Here is a 16503-nt window from a genome sequence, read left to right on the forward strand (position 1 = left end):
ACGACGAACTCGTAGAAACAAAAAAGAAAAAAGAAATTATGTCACAGGAATGTCAAAAAGTAAATTCATTAATGAAGATAGTAACGTAAAAAAGAATGAAATTTCAGGAATAAAGAATCCAAGTTAAGAACAGCGTGAGAAATTTCAGCAAACGAAACAACAAATAATCGAAACAGGAGGCAGTGATATATTATTATCGAATTGAATATCATAAATGAATGCTCGGAACATAGTTCAAGGACGAAAATCAGCGAATACAGCGGAAAAGGAGCTAAGGCGAAGCTAAGGTAAAAGCGAAGGTTGATTAATTAATCAGTTGATTGATTAATAGAAAGGGGCGTGAAAGACGAAAGGAGGCACTCGAGTGGTTTCAAGCGGCGTTTGAAAACAACAAAGTGGGAAAACTACTCAAAAATCGAAGCCCGCGTTAATCACTTAGCGCGTTGATTAATAGACGCCTGTCGGGTAAAGCGTCGCCTAGGAAAAGCGAAGCGTAGAGCCGCTCCTGAACACGATATCATCTTTCATCCGCAATGCGTGTTATTATCGATGGAGGGGAAAAAATCGCAAGCTCGTTTCTCACGAGTTTAATGAAATGGCAAATTGAATTTATGGGAAGAAGTCGGGGGAACAGTAGAGAATGATTCTTTACGAAAGAAGAAATAGGAAAATATATTTTATGATTTTTGGATGAACTGTATTTTAAGCTTCTCCTACATCATTGACAGTTTATTCTGTGAGCAATTTTCGCGAAGCTTTAAGGAATTAAGTGAAGCAGTTCATTCTGAAAAATTGTGACGCGTAGATGTTATCGGTTTGTTAGAGCCTCTCTTTCTATCTTTGTCCTATTCTGCCTATAATATGATGTTTAATAAACTTTGTTGTGGAAGTCAATATAAAATCAGTATGTATCTCCAAACCAACAGTGTTAATTATCAAAAATATATGTATAAGACATATCTTTTTACACCTTTTACTATACCCAGAAATAGTTGAAAACACAAAAAATATATATATTTTTATATTTCCTATTCTCACTTTATAAAATTGTTTACCATGTTTAATAATTCTTTATTGGTCGAGAAGGAAACAGTTACTAGGCTAAGCTCTCTTGCACAAAAGAACTAATAATATTAAAAACCTAGGTATAATTAAAATATTTAGTACTTTATCTCATCACAGAAGGAGCATACAAGAACATAACAAAACTGCAGGAAAGCAGTACATGCAGTGGAGTAAAATATTTGGACATGAAGTAAAGCAACTATTGTAACAATATTACTAATCTTGCGCTCAGTTTGCTACAACTTTCGTTCTTTTAGTATCGCAATAATTTTGAAATGCCCCTACAGCTTCTCAATATCCTTCTCTACTTCTACGTTCTTTCATTCCACGAAACAGAGGGAAGCACAAAACCGAAAGAACACGGCCAACTGGCGAATCAGTTCTGCAGAAAATTACTCGAGTTCGGTGTCTTTGTGGTAGAAAATGTGGAACAAGCAGACACCTGAGGGCTCGAATTCCGTTCGGAAGAAGTTCGAGGCGAAAGAAATGCGGTTAATCAATTGGCAAATTGTTGCCCGTTATTCGACTACGTCGAACTATTCTCTCGATGGCACCTTCGACCCGGTGCAAGACAGCTTTCGTTCTCTCTATCGAGCTGACTGCTCCCTCGAGCAACATCCAACCCGATTTATCGAAACGAGAACTATACTCGATTCCCCGGAACAGCGTGTCTTTTTCCAAGAGGCAGGCCACCATGCTGCCGGCGATCCAGATCAATCGAACGACGCCAATTATTGGATTCCCAAGGATAGAGTCGTTGATCGTGACACGAGAAAACTGGGCGATCCAGCTCCTCCGCGAGAACTGACCTAAAGTCTATTTTATCGACCGGTTATGCTTCATGGTTTTGTTGTTTCCGTTGCACGTTTCTTATCAAACAGTCAACTACGAGCTGCTGGTATTTTGTTTCAAGAGTTGATCATGTGGAATTTAGAATGATTGAGAGATGTAGGTATGTAAATTAGTATATTACTTTCGATAGTTATACTCTGACTATTTATAATTGTAGACAGCTTAGGAAACTGTTTTGTAGCTTAAGATTTCATCACGAAGATTGGGAAATTATTCTTTAGATTAAATTTGCTATTAAAAATTGGTATTAAATTTGGTAATTAAATTGGTTAAAGGAATACGATGAATTATTTATCGAAGCGATTATGACTTATGGTTTATTGCTTTTTTTAATCTGTTGTCTATCGAAGAATCGTCTGTACTTTTCCAGCATTTCACTCAGAGTGTTGATTTCTAGTTTCTAGCTAATTTCAATTAATCGTTCGTATTAAAAATCGACCAAATGTACAGCTGCGTCTGACAATCGCAACTATAACAACGATCAGAATGCGGCCAATCTGCATTTAATGGCGAGCAATTCGAGATTGGCACAATTCTGGTTTCTCGAATCGTTGAAAGATGCATTGTTTTTCGCTAGGAGAAATTCCATAGAGCACATTTACGTCGTTCAATGTGACGTAACGTGTTCCTTCCGCGACGGCCTATAAAATCCTCTCGTCTAGAACATAAATCTTATGTATGCATCTCACGAAATTCCATTCGACGAATACGATTCGTTCAGGTTCCGCGTCTATCACAATTAATTAACGTCTACTGGAATCTACTTACGGTAAATTTGAAATGCAAAGACAGATCAATTAAGATGACGAGGCGGATAAGAATCGTTACTAAATTCTAATTACCAGGCAATCAAGTGGTGCAACGATTAATCGATAAGTAACAATGATTTATGCCCATAGAACAATCCACAGATCCCTTAAAGACGATTATCGATTCGTAGTGAATCGATAAGTACGATCTGAAATCTCATTACAGACTATGTTTAACGTAACCTCCATAATTGTAATTTCATTTGCTTATAAGAAACAAAATTATAACTCTTAGATCCTATGAAATACAGTGAACTTACACGTTAAACATTAACTTTTTTATGTACTATGTCGTGTAAATATATAGAAAATTATGCTTTAATATGCTATTAACTAATTATTTAATTAAATTTTATTGTATTATTTAATTATATTATATTACTTATATTATATTATTTAATTAATCTAATCTTTTTAAGGAATGTGTCCAGAGTATATCAATGAGAGTATGTTTAAATTTCTATTAATAATGAAAAACATATAACGTACAAAAATATAAATAGATTCACAATATATTTTTATAACATATGTAGATATTTTAGTATATAAAATGTTATGGATCTTGAATCCATAAAGGCAAAAATAAATGGCTAGAATAATCGAGTAAATTATAAACAATTTATACCCACAGGTATGTGTCATAGAAATGTGTATTAATTGGATAAACAACAAATGCATTTCTTTTCAGTAAAACTAATCAATCTTTTTCATCTTATCTTCGAATTAAAGTATTAAATCTCTTGTACACAAACATAGGGAAAATATTTACTATTACCAATCGATAACAACAATTTTTTTCACGACACGTAGAAAATGATAAAATAAACTTTAATTCTGCTTCTCGAAAGTTGAGATAAAATTATATCACTTATAGCGCAGGAGAATTATAATATACGATAATATATGTTAGCAATATGTGTACTATAAATAGATACCATTATCGAAGATATGTATTTTAAGAACACGAAGTTAAAACGGTACCGGATGTTTCACGACCAAGTCCCCACTCCCAACTCCTCGAACAAAATTATCTAATTATTCGTCGATTGTTAATCTTATTGTAGGATTATACCGCTAGGCCGGGAAACCTGCTCCGTTAACAGTTCTCGTTCGAGAAAATTACACATTCTCGTGAAACGAACGTCGATACACGGAGTATTTATTAGACACGGGACATAAATTTCCCTTAAGACCTTGGATCTCGCAGGCAAATGATGATGAATTACCATGACCGAGAAAAGGCAATTTCCTTAGAGTTACGGAACATCAGCAATCGTCTCGAGAAAGAAATGAGCGAAACACCGTCCTTGCCATTCACCGAGAACTTACAAACAGAATTCAATAAATTAATCATCTCTTGATTAACTTGGCTATTTTACACAATCTTTGTAGTTACTTATCTCTACATTTCTGTGTGACACTAATTATATTAATATTATTAATATAAATTATTAATTATCAATCATGAGAGAGACACTAATAATTAAGCTCAATTCAAGGCTTTACACAATTCTAAGTGACATATGTAGTTTATCATTGACTTTTTTAAACAAATATTGAATAACATACCTAGTGCGTTGTTAGCTTCGTATAGGTCAAATAATATGAAATTTCATGCGGAAAAATTTATCCTAACATTGTAATCAGTCGTAAGAGTGCAAATTCTATCTGTATAAAGGATTCGTTGTATCGAGCCTGGATAAATAACGCGATAATTTAAAAGATGAAAGATTTCTAATAGGTCGAGTGGACAGCATTCATTTAAATTTTATTAAAACGACAAATACCGTATAAACCTTATATAACTTACACTGAACCTTCTATTTGGACCTTCAATATTTTCATATATACACAACATACATTATTAACCCCTTGACCTACGATTTACGTTCGAGAATTTACGTTTGGTCCGATCATCTACCACGGACTATGCCCGTAATATTTACGTTTGGCCCGATCATCGTACTACGGGCTATGCCCGTAGTTGTGGGTTAAGGGGTTAATACATATTTCACACATAAAACAACTGTCAATGCATAACATCAGTAGTACAAATAATTTACAAGCAGTATAGGTAGGAACCTAACACAACGCTCAATGTATTAATACAACGATATTAGAATTATTGATTTGCCCATTATCAGTCTTGTACAGAAAGCAAAGCACTGCTATAACTCTTCATTTTACCTTCCGGTTGAACGTCTAACAGCACTATCAACATCAAAAGCTAATCCGTAAATTTCTCACGACAGGAAGCCGTGCCTTTGATCTAAAATTAACAACCGACCATGTGCCACATTCTCGTAACGTCGTTTTGATGGGAAGAGGCGGAACCTGTCGATGACTAACTCATATCTCATAGTACGCGTATACCTGGGCTAGAAGCCGACCCGGCCGGTATCGATAAATTTTTCTATAGAAGCATCTGCGGTCATATTTTTTCACGCGTCGTGATACAGCATGAGGAGCAGCAGGATGTCTGATGAGACACGGGACTGGTCGTAACGCGATCCTCGTAACCGCGGGCTAGGATAACTAGGTAACGGGTAGCACACAGCCACTAAACGCGTTCGTCCTCCTATACTGCATCCTGAAACCTTCACCGACTATTCAGGATACGCTGAATAATCCGCTACCAGCTTTTATAGCGGGACAACGTCGCAGGGCGGTTTCCATTGCCTCAAAATTCTAACATAAAATAGTATACATATACAACGAGGTAGAGATATTTGAGCTTCAACATCTTATATGAAATTCAATATCAAAGACGAGAAAATAATTCGAATAATTCTATGATGGATAAAATAGCTTCCAGAAATAAACTAATATAAGTAAGTAATATACTACTGAATTATGATGATTACAATTGAGAGTATTGACATTAGTTGAACAAACTCTTCTTGTGAAGAGTAGAAGTCACATCCTTGTAGAAAACTGTGACCGTCAATCTGTCAATGTATGCGATATTTCACTGTTTATCACGCCATTAGTAACGAATTAGACATGTAATCTGTTTTCAAAAAGGTCACTTAAGAATTATATTACCCAAATTTGACGAATTACAAGGCAAAACTTAGGCTTCGCTCAAATATCCTTCTGGTTCAAATAATCCTACCTTATCTATATTCTAAAAGAAAAACTACTAAAAGAAACAGGAATAAATGGAATGGATACGACTATTTTCGTTAATTAATTCGATTAACAGTATTCACAATGGTTGACAGCTCGTCAGCTACTGGTCACTTGGCTCGTCTAGCTGCTTTTGTTTGTGCCTCAGGTTCGATGGCGTCTAAAGCGGCTTTTCAAGGCCGGTTACGAGGCGATTCCATGCAAACTAGCTTCCTTAGGGACACAAATAACCATCCATCCTGCGATACAATCGCGGAAGCTTTAAATGCTTCCATAGTTTTAAAACTTATTTAGTGGAATTTAGGTAAATGACTTAATCGACGTTGATAATTAATTCGATGATTACGGTGAAGTTTCCTTTATGGCATTGAGCTTCCTTCGTCCTCGATACCATTTACTTTCTTTAATTTATGATGTAACGATTATTCCCATTGATTTATTAAAAACTCAATTCCTCTATTAGCAAAAACATAAACCGCATCCTCTGTATCACTCGCCGATAACTTTCTCGTCCAATTCCACGTATGTACGAGTTTGTTTCGATTTTCAACGAGCAACACACTCTTCTCGGACTGACGAACACGAGGAAAATTAATCTCAGCGTGTCAAACGTCGAAATGAATTTTCTTCCAACTGGTGAAATTGTTCCACCTCGTTAACGCAACGAATTCATTTCTTCCACAACGGTTCATATGAGAAGACATTTTTTAGCTTGATAAGATGACACCTGCTGAGCTCTGCAGGTGGTCAGCTATTATCGTACGCGTATTTGCACGAAGAGGCAATTGCATGATCTTAACAAGAGAAATTGAATATAGATTAGTATAAGCAAAGAAAATTAGGATATAGTAGAATGTATACGTCGAATGTCTTTTTTGAAGTGCAATCATCTATTTCTTAATACACGATTGAGTATATAATTCCCTGAGAAAAAAGTATTACTGGACTAACTATTTGTATCAAATACCCAATACTTTCAAAGTATTTTAATTTCTACATTTAAAAAATCTCTTGTATACTCTCTCAAATAATACCGTAGTTATACATATAGCGTAGTAATATATACAATCATTTTTGCTTTAATCGATGTATATTAAAAGCTTCTAAATACTCATGTTCGTATTTTTTCTTATTAACAAAAACAGCTATACAATCTTTGCACCAAAATCCTTCGCCTCCAAAGATCTCGTAGCGAAAGGATTAAATGCAATTAAACTACACGAAGAATTACAAGCGACTTCAAAGCACTCCTACAGCTGAAAAAAGAAATCTACATGTTCACACCTAACTGCTATAATTCATCCAAACACGATTCTATACATCCACTCAATCTTTCCCTACGAGCACTCGTCTTCGTTTACCACACGTTCAACACGCAAGGAGTTCGTTGGTCGCTATCGATCGGTTGTTCTGTCTCGAACTCATGTATCCACTCCACTATGTACGAAGCGGATTCATCGTCAGAAGTCGCGTTAACACATTTCCACTTAATGAACCGTTACCGTGCGAAGCAGCTTCTGGCCAAGAGGCTGCATTCTTGTCCAATGTGTATCTGTACGCGGCGAATGACCGGTCGTAAATTGCCACGGAATTGGTAGCGAAAGGCCCGGATCCCTTATCATGACGATCGACAGATCGAACCTCTCCTGTGGCGAGTCATCAACGCGAGAACACATGGTGTTACGGTAATACAAGCTTCTGCTCGGTTACCATGACTTCTTCCTGCCCGCCTGTGGGAACAATCAATGCCACCGAGAATACTTTGTCTCTGTTCATGCTTGTTATTTCGATGTTTCTTAAATTGTACGATTTGTAAGAATATAGGAGTGTAGCAACATGGCATGAGAAAATTTCCATTTGAGATGGTTGGTGGAATTGCGAAGATTCGTTGAGATCTGAGACAGGTCTTTTACGGCTACTGCTATTTTAAGATGTTTACAATTATTTATATACTAATTGTTTATACTAAATGTCTATATACTCATTTGAAATCAAGAAATCTTATTGGCAATTGAGATTTTTATTGTAAGAGTATTACAAGAAGTGCAACACTCGCTTAAACTGGTTGAAGAAAATGGAATATAATATATAATAATAATATATATATAATATAGAAATAAAGAAAAATTAATATATTTTATACTTTCTCTAAATTAAATAAATTTGAAAAAAGTGGTAAACACTGGAGCTTCATAATATGATAAATAATCCAAAGTGACGAAATTAACACAAATATATTTTACATTTCTATTGGAAATTTTCACTTCTGCAGATTTCTCATTTAATCTTGCCATTCGTTTATCATTCCAACTCTTCGATTCGACTCGCGTCTTAAATTGCTACGAGGAAGTAGATTCAAGCCAAAAAATCATAAATATTAGAATCCTCCAAAAGAGCATTAATACCAAACTTTTAATCTGTTAGATAAACATGGTTCTAATCCTCGTAAAGAGTCGACTGATAAAGTTGTTCTCTAAAACGAACAGTTGAAGACTTGATTGTGGCGATATATACGATGTATACGTCGATAGTGACAACTGATGCGGAACGAAGCCATGTAAATCAAGCTTTACGTGAGTCGAAATAAGAAATCGTTCGAGAAAAATGGAACAAGGATATTCTCTTCTACAAAATTGAAGTTTTACGATGAAGGTTGCAAGGCGAAATAAACGTATACAACTAGAAACAGTAAATCAAACGGATTCACGTAAAACGTATTCCTGCCCGATATCGAAATGATTGTTTTATGCAAAATGGGCACTGACTCGTTCCCGCAAGAACGATTTTATTCTTCCTTACAAAACGGAAATTGTACGATGAGAAGGCAGATGGGAACGAAGCTACACGAATAGGTGCCAATTGCGTGGAAACAGTGAATCGAAGTCCTTTCATTTGTGGGTATTATCTTTACAACATCTCGCGTCATTTTCTACAAATTGAAACATTTCAAAGCGAACGCTTGAAGCATCGTGAATATTTCTAAAAGAAGTTAAATGTCTAAGAATAAAAGAAATAAAATACACGGTAACCTGGTTTCCAAAGTATGTATGTTACTCGAGATATAGAGATAGTTCTCCAAGCAAATCTAAGATCTGAAGGCGACGTTGATAAGTATATGTATTACTTTGAATATATAGTGAGTCTAAACTTCAAATACCGTGTCATCGATCCTCGGGATATTGTTCTTTTTCGATGTTCATCGTCGTTCTCGTGGAGTCCCGTTCCGGTGTCGGAATACCGCACGAGCGACGGCCGTAAAGAAGCAACAGAAGCAACAGCGTATCGATGAAACATGAAGAAAAAGCCTGCTGGACGTATATTTTATCAGGCTCATTTAACCGACCTTAAATTTAAACTCACCCGGTTTATTTTCTTCCTCATTTGCTAGCTTCGAGCATCGATTATAGATTCAAGGCCTAGTGCATAAGCAAAAGTTGACGAAGAAGAGGTTGGATGAAGACGAGAACGATCGCAATGATAGCAAAGAAGACTCAAGAAAGTAGGAAGGTAAAATAAGAAGATGCGAAAGGAGGATGAACGGGACAGAAGAAGAAATGCATATTTACTTGGTCGCATGACCGCCCAAGAAATTTAATCCCGAGCGATCGACCGCAACGACAAGGAAACGAGGCGACACGGAAGAACAATTCGGTCCTTCGACGTTCGACTAACGTCCTCATCCTCGTCGTCGTTGTCGTGCCTGTACACGTTTTGGAATTCCATCGAGGAACCGTCCAGCCTATCTCCTCGCGGGAAACCATTGGCGAAAGCAATCGACGCATTACACGTGACGTAACGGACACGTGCTCGAGCCGTCTCTCGTGACCGTTTCCGCCGCGTGGAACCAGTTTTCCTTTTGGTCCCAACCGACACGACGCTCTTGCCGTACGATTCTCTTCAACTTGTCACCTCGTAGATTGCCATTTAATTGTTCTATTAATATAAACGATAGGAAACCTTATCGTAAACATCTAATTTGCATGGCGAACGTCATTTGCCAGTTTTTCGTTTGATTAATTGCCAGGAATGTCGCGAGAAAAAATGTTCTGGATCAGTTTATTGTCGATTATAGTCAACTAATTTCTGTTTTATGTTATTGGTATTATTTGAGGATGTAGTATTTGAGATGATTTTAATATTCTGGCCTTTTAATATTTAAATCTTTTATAACATCTTTATGGCTGTTTTATATATGTAATTATCATAAATAGCGATGTGCATGCAGATTTATAGGCCGAGTTACGACTGAGATTCTATCTATTCAAATTTGGTAAAACTAATCTCAAGAGATAAATCCAATAATTAAGATAAATTATATCTGAAGTCTTGTTATAGATAGAAAACTATTTTCCTACAATTTTACTTTTTTATGAATGTAATGATCTTGGAAAATGCAAACGCATTAAATGGGACTACTTATTTTTGATTCAATTCATCGGTGCAATCTGTGCCAAAAGGAACTAGAATACAACACTATCTCATCTAGCCATCTTTCTATATAAACTTTCAGAAGTATAAACCTGTAAATTGTATTTTATCTGTAATATATAGACTACACTATACATACAAATAACTCTAATTAAAGTGATACATGTATTGAAAATGATTAGGTTATATAATTATATTCCCACATCAAAAAAGTAAATTTGGTATATTTACATAATACTACTTTTGCATATTTTTTATAAATATGTAAGTAAGAAATCTAAAATCATCCAGATCGAATGCTTCTATTGTTCAGGTGTTGAAATCCTTCGATTTTAACGTTAAAGCGATCGAACATTAAGTAGTCTCGTCTCGTTAACCGCTCGTTAGGAGAACGATCGGTTGATCGCGTCAATTTTGCGCTAATAAAATCGTTCGTGATGAACGATTACGTTGCGTGTAATCCGTGCGGGTCTCATTTAACCGCGCCACAGGCGGCGTGGAACAAGCTCGAAGAAACAAAGGTATCCAACATACACGATCGCAAGAAAAGCAGGAGTGTCTAACAAATCGTCTCCTAATCGCCTTTCTCCCTTACAATCTTTAACGAAACCTAAATCCTCCTCTCTTTGCTGTTTTTCGTCTCAGAAGCTCCATTCCGCTCGTCTGCACTGTTGGCTTGCGTTTATAGCCAGCTCATTATTTATTACTTCGTTACTATTATTTATTTATTTACTCCTCGGAAATCTAATGGAACATAATGACGACGGGTGCCAGGCTCTGTCTATCTGTCTCTACTTTATTTCGTTTTTCTCTCCTCCTTTTGCTGGCTGGCGAGAACTGGTGAGGCACATAGAAGAATAGCTTGGTTCGAACTGCACACACCGGGTGTTCGTAAATCAACCCCTAGCAACACGAATTAACCGGCAGATCGTAAAACTGCCTATACGCCCTCGCTACAGGACTGAAATTCTACCTTGCTACATCGCGGCGAATCATTATTGCACCCGTTTAACATGCTGGAAGGCAAACGAGAGGAATTGATCACGTTTAATTGATAGACTTCATTCCGTTGAATCAACCTTGTTAAGTTTCTATCTTTTCAGCCAGCGATTTTTAAACACGAAGATAAATTATGTACATTTCGGGTGCTTGTTGCAAAGGTAATAATAATTGTATCTGCAATATTGAAACATTGATAATTATATCCATGGAATTAAAATATTGTAAACTAAGTAACTGGACAAAAATAGAAGATTAACCTAAGACCCAAAGGCATTGTTATTATTGGTACACGACTTTATCAAATACCATTTATCTAGAACGTACTGATTCTGGTATACCAAGCGGATTAGACACGGTGTTTAGTTGGTCTAACAATCTGCAGCATTCCACGCGGCAAAAAAAGAAACATTTTTTGTAACAAATACTCCACACGATTCTTTCCTTCCAATCGCTACTCCAATTTTAATGCATCTCGCAGATCAGATTCATAAATCACCATCACCGCACGAGGCAACCATGCCTGCTTCATTCGATTTCCATTATCGTATCTTCTCGTTGGAGCGAATCCATGCCGTGGAAAAATCATCTTCGACGCTCGTTTATTCATCTTCTCTTTTCTTCCTCTTTCCACGAACTATATGTACCTAGCAGAAGATCGATGCGATGCAGGCTTGAACAGTACTATGATTCGTTCCGCGAATTCAATCTTCGTTTTCGCTGTGGGCTCGATTTTCAGTTCATGAATAATCGGCGTGGATCGACTCGACGCGATGCTGTGCACAGCCACCAGGTAGGTATAATGAGAGAATAACCGAGGACATTTACTCGGGGCGCCACATGGAACGGACCGTTATCCTCGCTTCGCGAACTCACCATCACTCTCCTTCGTCGTCCCTGGTCTTTTTTTCCTCCTGGTCAAGTAAATTTCGAATTTTCCACCGGCTTCCCGACACCGATACTAACGTAATTATTACGGTAAACGATGACGTGGCTGAAGGACCGGAGGAACGACTGTATTAACGGGGAATAATTGATGGAGATTTTATAAAGAGGTTGGGACTGGTTTAAGTACACGTAGAAGTTGTATTAGATGGTGGCATGTTCTGTCGTAAGATTTTGCTGATATGTACTTAGAATTTTATTTCGAGGTAGATCATTGAGATGTAGATAAAATCTTGCAATAATTTTTTTCGCTTGTATTTATACTCTCTGATTTTATTATTACTTTGAAATTAATCTTATTCTGTAGGATTCTATAGAATAAATTACCTCTATATAGATTTTAATTCAATACCTTTACATCCTTCCATAGAATCTTCTATTTGATAATATTTTTTATATAATAGTATGTTATTTCTTTCTATATAAAGCAGCAGAAAATGGTGAAACTCGAATAAATAATATCAGATTGGCGTGGATCATTGATCATCGAGATGTACGATAAAATTGATGTATCAACGACGCACTGATAGCGTCAGAGATTATTGGGATTATACATTTGATCGACTGTGAGGGATTTATTTGGGCGAAATGGGCCAATAAACAAGGTAATTGCCGTCTTGTCGGTCAAGTAAGGGTACTGGGATGGAACGGAGGATTTATAGCTTGTAAGAGATATGAATCACGGAAATTTCTTACTCTAAGACGAACCATTCTATTTCAGTCTTACAACTCTACTAAACTATTTTCACTTCCGTGACATTTTTAGTTTATACGTTTAGAATAAAATAAATAATCGAAGATCGAACACTTTTTCATCAATTTCTTAGATAAATTTGGAAAATAATGGCACCAAGCACGCATCTGTACGGTACGCAATAATCGCATTACAAAAAAACGTTGCAGACTTTGTCGAAACTAGTATATTTATATATACATGTAGCGACACATAAGTCATAGGACGATTCGAATCGAGAGTGACTCATGTTGTTATTTTGCCTCGGGGCATCGACACAGTCTCGACGTACGAAATGTAAAGATAAACAAACTCGGGACAAAACAATATGGCCGCTACGTGCAACCGTCAACCGGAGTCGAATTCAAACTTTCCGGTACTCCTTCGGCCAGTATAAATAAATGCTCATGTTATCCAGAAGAGAGAGAGTATCGAGTATCCTTATAGCGAGCGAGCGACGATTACGTCTAACTCTGTATTCTGTACTTAGAACGATTTTAAATATATTTGACCATCACAAGTATTCATTCGTGCCGTCATTTAAAGCAACACGTTAAATCATCACACCGCATACATAATATTCTAGCTGAACGTTAATCGAAGTGTTTGTAACAATAACATGATAGTTCTAATATTTATTTATTTTTATTGGGAGAGAAAGAAAGGCATAGATTTCACATCCAAAAATACTACAAATACTATTATTTACTACATGTAATACTTAAATATAAATCAAAGTTGATTTTCATTGACTTCGAGCTGTTCTTTATTGTTTTGCTTAAATTACTAGAGGGCGTAATTGTCTTCTTACTGTAACAATTTCTCTCTTTAATTTTTTAAATCAAAAGACTCCTGACAAATACCAAAAAGAAAAGATAAGAATATAACACAAAATTTCCTTTGTTTCATATCGATTAATCTCGATAAACTGTGTATAGTATATAGCTATTTCCCCAAGCTCAATTTATGCAATTAAGAGACACGTCGCGATAGGTCGTGTAAACGTTGATGCAATTTAATAGTAATTGCTAGTAAATTCGATTTCTGGGTGGCATCGAGTTATGAGGTCTTTCTAGTAACAAAGGATGAACAAAAACCCTGGAAACATAGCGAAAAACTCGCGAATATTATTCGAAGATAATTGCCCACTTGGAATAATGTTTTCACGGATAATCCAATGAAACGTAGCTTATCCTGATTTAATGCTGCGCCTTTAATACGAACGACTTTAATAATAACGAGCACGAGCTCGGTTTCGTTTGTTCCTCATGATCGAAGAGTTGGTATATATTACATATATGTCTGTTATACATTATAACGTTCAGTGACTCATGAAAGCATTTGAACATTTATAAAAACTTTATATATATATATTACTTGTGTTACATAAAACATTAAAAAATTTCATTAACATTAGAATCATACTTAAACTTTAATTCCGTAATTTATTAGATTATAATTTCATTTTTTCCCGGCATATATTTTCATAGCATAAAGAATATGATAAATTTTTTATAACAATAAACACACAACAGAATTTTATAAAAACTAGCAGTGGGCTGACTTATATCATTGTAATTCTCAGCCAGTCAGAAAACTACAATAGTTTTCTTTTTATACATTACTTATAGGTTAACTAATATAGAAAAATATAATCAAATTTGATACGATTATTTTCAATACGTAAAGAAATAATGGCATGCATATATGTGTAAATCTAAACCAGACATACCGTATAAATTTGAAATTTCTGCACCACTTTCAGGTCACCATGTGTAAGTATATTTTATTCAGAAGTTCTTCACACATCTCCGTTCCATCATTGCTCAAATCATCTCCTATTCTCTTCAACGATTGCACTTAACCACAACACAAATCCGACCGCCATGAACTCTTCGCCTGAAACACGCTTGATAACGCCGTCCATGTATGCTTTTTGCATCGTCTACTTAATCGGTCTTGACAAGAAACGATTGCAAGAAACACGAAGATCGCTTCCTGCGATCGTCGACGAGGGACCAGAAGCCGACCCGTGTCGGCGCGTTCCGCCGCGAAAAAATCGGTTACACTTTTATGGACGTCCCGAGCTGAGGGAGTTTCTTGCGGCACGCGGCTCGTTCCTGCACTCCGCGCGACCAGCTTCGTGCCACAACCACGCACTCCTCGCCTCTTGACAGCTTCGACATCGAATAATTTGTACCGCGGGCTAATTTACCGATCGAGAAAAAGTCGAGCGGCTCCCTCTCGAGGGGAAGCGATACACGCGATTGCCAGTAGACTGATTGCGAGGATGTCACTGGGTGTTTCAAGGAGCATGCAAAGAGATCGAAAAACGTGTAATTAAGCGAAGGAAGGAAACGTGGGGGTACGGAGGATTCGCGATGTCGATTACTTATATCGTGTCGTAACGGGGTTTTCAATGGTTTTGTGTTCGATTGCCTGATGTACGAGTGTGGAATGATTTGCGATTGGTAACCTTCACTGCTTCTAACGGCAATATGTACTATATGTTTCTTTTTGTGACTATGAAATGGAGTGTATGGATATGTAAAAATTATGTGAGTAGAAATTGCATCCAGCAATTAGAGAATCCGAGCCGTTAAGAAATCTTTTCTCGAATCGCTTCGTTTGAAATAGTGTAATATGTGCTATGAAATGTGTGTACGTATGTCTGGATGTGTGAACGCTTTTGGAACTGGATGGTTTATCTACATATGTAAGAAGTTGAAGCGTCGTTTGAGTAAGTGAGCTATTATTTACTTTGATAGTATATAGGTTGTCTGAAAGGTTTCTCTCGTTTTATGGGAAAATAACAGATACACAACGTTTTTTATTTTATATTATTTTGTTGAATTACATACGATCCATTTTGTTCTATTGAGATAAACACCACATTTCATAGACTTGGTTTCACGTTTGTATGAAGGTGCGCTGTTGTAGAAAACACGTTTGCGAAAGGAAGACACTTTCCGGACAACCTAATAGACTGTAAGTTGAGTGAAAAATTATTTTATAGAGTTTGTGTAGGTTTGAGTCGTCTTTTTTTATTCGAAAAGCTAGATTTTCGTAGAGCTACGCGTGGATTATGATTACGTGATCGTTGCACGAGAATCGCAGATGGCCAAAATAATCTTTGACACGGACGTATCGTTCTAATCACGTAATAATATATTGCATGTTTTTGCCAATAGATGCTATTATTATATATAGACTGCAACGAGTTTTGCGTCATCTTTGAAAGAACTGAGTTATTCCGCGCTTAAATCGCATATATAATTCAACTCCCTTTAATCATAACCTATCTATTCATCTCGTAATATCACTTAGCTTTAATGCGAAATCAGAAATTTATTTTGTTCAGAAAATGAAACCATAAAAAAATGTATATACATATATAATACATACAAATGTATATATATCATCTTTATTGATACAGATGATGGTGACAAACGGAGATAAGTCCCCGTTAGCGTACATACTTATGTTACGGTTGTAGATGCAGAATTTTAACATAGAATGCAAACATACATGTTTTATATTCAA

The 16503-nt window shown here is 36.3% G+C and overlaps 1 protein-coding gene and 1 long non-coding RNA gene across 2 annotated transcripts in view; one reads left to right on the forward strand and one right to left on the reverse strand.

Annotated features, from left to right (window-relative positions):
• Window positions 1-16503, reverse strand: part of LOC126869803 (uncharacterized) — a 93654-nt gene that overhangs the window by 48685 nt on the left and 28466 nt on the right. The gene's annotated exons all lie outside the window — the stretch shown is intronic.
• Window positions 14696-16503, forward strand: part of LOC126869838 (uncharacterized) — a 67025-nt gene continuing 65217 nt past the window's right edge. The window contains exons 1-2 of the long non-coding RNA XR_007691023.1: window positions 14696-15700; window positions 15887-15948. This is a non-coding gene — a long non-coding RNA (uncharacterized LOC126869838). The remainder of the gene's footprint in view (window positions 15701-15886; window positions 15949-16503) is intronic.

The sequence above is a fragment of the Bombus huntii genome, chromosome 9, assembly GCF_024542735.1.
Source record: "Bombus huntii isolate Logan2020A chromosome 9, iyBomHunt1.1, whole genome shotgun sequence".
NCBI lineage: Eukaryota > Metazoa > Arthropoda > Insecta > Hymenoptera > Apidae > Bombus > Bombus huntii.